The sequence below is a fragment of the Tupaia chinensis genome, unplaced genomic scaffold (assembly GCF_000334495.1).
Source record: "Tupaia chinensis unplaced genomic scaffold, TupChi_1.0 Scaffold139431_1, whole genome shotgun sequence".
NCBI classification, from domain to species: Eukaryota; Metazoa; Chordata; class Mammalia; order Scandentia; family Tupaiidae; genus Tupaia; species Tupaia belangeri.
This window is the reverse complement of record NW_006199316.1, coordinates 770,877-774,186: the sequence shown is the minus strand read 5'-3', so window position 1 is coordinate 774,186 and position 3,310 is coordinate 770,877. Positions and strand designations below refer to the sequence as shown.

The window sequence follows — 3,310 nt, the reverse complement described above, 5'->3', positions numbered from 1 at the left end:
CAGCAGGAAACACAACAGAGACTTATTATGTGCTTTTCAAAGTAAATGCCAAAATTCAACAAGCACCACTTCTGTGTTAGTTTTCAGTTTTTTCCTCACCCTGTTGAGTCATTAGAGTTTTGTGGCTCTGAGAGGGCTGGCTCCAGGGCACAGAAGTAATGCTCTGCTCAGAAGCTTGGTCTCATGTGGTGATTGCAGTTCAAACCTCAGCTAGGTCCGCCTGCACATGCTGGGCTTTCGTGTCAGTGCCCAAGATCCTCCAGGCTGCAGGACCTGAGGAAGGGGATTGCGACGGGACCCGGCCATGTGGAGGGTGCTCTTCTCTCGCTCCAATATGTGCACACGTGAGCTCTGTGAATAAAGAACAGAGTTGTGGCTCTGGAGGTATGAGGTTGTTTTGGACATGCAGTTCAGATGGTTCCTTTCTGAATTGTGAAAGATATCAAGAGATTTTGGGGGTGAGAAAAGGTGGTTTATTTGCTTTAAAATAAGACTGGTGGGGCCTGGCAGTCTGTCTGTGGTACGTGAGCGCTGTTTCACCTCCACGTTAAGAGAAAGGCAGCGGGCAGGAAGGGCGCACAGCACACAGTCTGGGTACGGTAAAACCTGTTTCTTTGGAAGTAGTGGGGATGAGTCATTCTGGAAAATAATTTCTAGACCATTTTATCACTTTAAACTCTCTAAGGTTTATCACTTTTTTTAAAAAAAAGTTAATTATTTAATTTTATTTGTCATTATCATTATTATTATTAATTTGCTACAGAGCATGTGTGCTCACCAGAGAGAGAAGGTAAGTCTCAGCAAATCTGAGACTCCAACTGCCGTACACAATGTGGGAGTCCAGCGCTTTAACCACCATGTCACCCTTTGGTCCACATGGGTTTTTTTTTTTTTTTTTTTAGGTTTTTGCTATAGGGTGTGCTTGCTCGCCAGACAGACAAAGAGAGACAAAGAGACAGAAAGCGAGAGCGCCACACCGCAATCCCTTCTCCATTCTTCTCGGGATCTTGGGCACGCACGCACACACGCCCTGCGTGAGTTTTAAGCCACCAGGTCCAGGGCACAAACCAACGGTCGACTACGTGGGAGTCCAGCGACATAGCCATTACGCTAACTGCTGGTCCCCCACATGGTTTTGTTTGTTTGTTTTGAGGGCGCGTGTGCTCGCCAGAAAGATAGACAGAAAGCGAGAAAACACCCCCCAGGGGGATGGCTACGCCGCAGTCCCTTCTCCTCCACTCTCCTCTCGGGATCCTGGGCATGCACACACATGTGCCCAGCTTGAGTTTAAGCCACCAGATCTGGGATTCGAACTGCGGTCGACTTAATGGGAGTCCAGCAACATAACCATTACGCCCACTGCTGGTCCCACCGTGTTTGTTTTTTAATAAGCGTGTCAGATGGAAATCTCTTCAAATAACAGTGCATATTTTATTACTTCTGTTTTTTAAAAATATACAATTAAGTTTTAGTATATTTACAGAGTGAACGATTACAGCCACAATCTAATCTTCGGCCTTTGCTTTTGATGTCTTTGATAGCTGAAGGTCATGTGTCACATACTTGTGCTGTGCTGTTAGACGTCCGTTTCACGTTTAAGGGGACTGAGGGATACGGTTCAGTGTCTGCTTACATGAATATGAGTGATCTCAGCTTCCACACTGACATTGTTCCTGCCCAAGGAAGCCCTAGGTTCTCTTGTTGTACTTTGTTTTTGCTTGGTTAGAAATTAGACAGCCAGGCCAGCAGGTGGTGTGGAAGTTAAGGTGGCTGGATTCCACATGGCCAGCTGTGCCCTTCAAATCTGGCAGCTTAAAAGAAAAATCACACTGGGTGTGTGTATGTGTGCCGCCGAAGTCCTGAGAGGAGAGTGGAGGAGAAGGGATTGCAGTGTGGCCATCCCCCTTGGGGGGTGATTTCTCCCCACCACCCTCCATGAGTGCTCGTACTCTATAGCAAAAGAAAAAAGAAATTAGAGAACCATGCTCGTTAAAATTACACAGAAAATAGAATATTACAAGAGTGTTACTGAGTTAACTTTTTAAAAATAAGTAATAGCTGTATTAAGGTAATTCACATAGCATGTAATTTTTCGACTTAAAGTGTGCGGCTTGATAGGTTTTAGTCTATTTAGTGTTGTGCAACCATCACCGCAGTCAATTTAGAATATTTCCATTACCCTAAAAAGAAACCAGTATCCGCTTGGCAGTCATTCCTTATTTCCTTCCAGCCCTGGGCAACTACTGTATTGCATTAGCTTTTATTGCCTTTTTTTTTTTTACTTCTTCAGGATCTTTTTGCTTATTTTCTTTCCTGGCAAGTTCCAGATGGGTGAAGTGTTAACCAAAAAATTAGGCAGCCCTTATTCAAAACTCAGTCTACTGATTTGGGCTAAGTATTTCCCTTGTTACAGAAATAAAACTTTGGGTTTTGACCACATGGAGAGTAAACTAGGCCTAGTTTATCTGTGATTTTCTCCTAAAGCTGCACAATAAACTGCAGGCTTCATAAAGACTGACTTTCAGGGGACCAGCAGATGGCATAGTGGCTATGTTGCTGGACTCCCATCTGGCCAAACACAGTTTGAGTCCTGGACCCAGTGGCTTCAAACTCACACCAGGTGCGTGTGCATGCGTGCCCAAAATCCTAGGAGGAGAATGAAGGAGAAGAAATTGCAGAGTTGCCATCCCCCCGGGGAATGATTTCTTGCCTTCTGTCTCTCTAGAGAGTGCATGCATATAGTAAAAATCTCTCAAAAAAAAAAAAAATGTCTATGAGATGATTGTTTTCTGACTTGTGAGTGTGATCTCGCCGTTTCATGTATTTGGCATTTAACGCAGGCTCACTGGAGAAACTAGCGAGTACCAGGTGTTCGTTGTGTGTCTGCCTGCTGAGCACTGTCCTAAAGGTATTGGAGTCCTTTAAAATGTGGCAAGACGGGTCCTCCTCTTGAATTGCTCATTCTGCCAGGGTCCGTATAAGATTCATTAATGTAGGATTAAGTGCTAAATGATATATTCCTGACCATAAGTACAATTCAGAAAAAGAGGAGATCAAGGCCAGCAGGTGGCATGGTGGTTGAGGCGCTAGACTCCCACGTGGTCGACCATGGTTTGAGTCATGGACCTAGTAGCTTGCTTTCTCACTTTCCCTCTGTCTCTCTTTGTTTCTCTCTGTCTCTCACTCTGTCACTCTCTGGTCAAATTGGAAAAAAAATAAATAAAATTTGGGAACCAGCAGTTAGCGTAATGGCAATGTCGCTGGACTCCCACGTAGTCGACCGCGGTTCGCGTCCTGGATCCGGTGGCTT

At 44.8% G+C, this 3,310-nt stretch overlaps 1 protein-coding gene across 1 annotated transcript in view; it reads left to right on the top strand.

Moving 5' to 3' along the window:
* CLNS1A (chloride nucleotide-sensitive channel 1A) overlaps positions 1 to 3,310 on the top strand; it is a 25,475-nt gene that overhangs the window by 5,138 nt on the left and 17,027 nt on the right. The gene's annotated exons all lie outside the window — the stretch shown is intronic.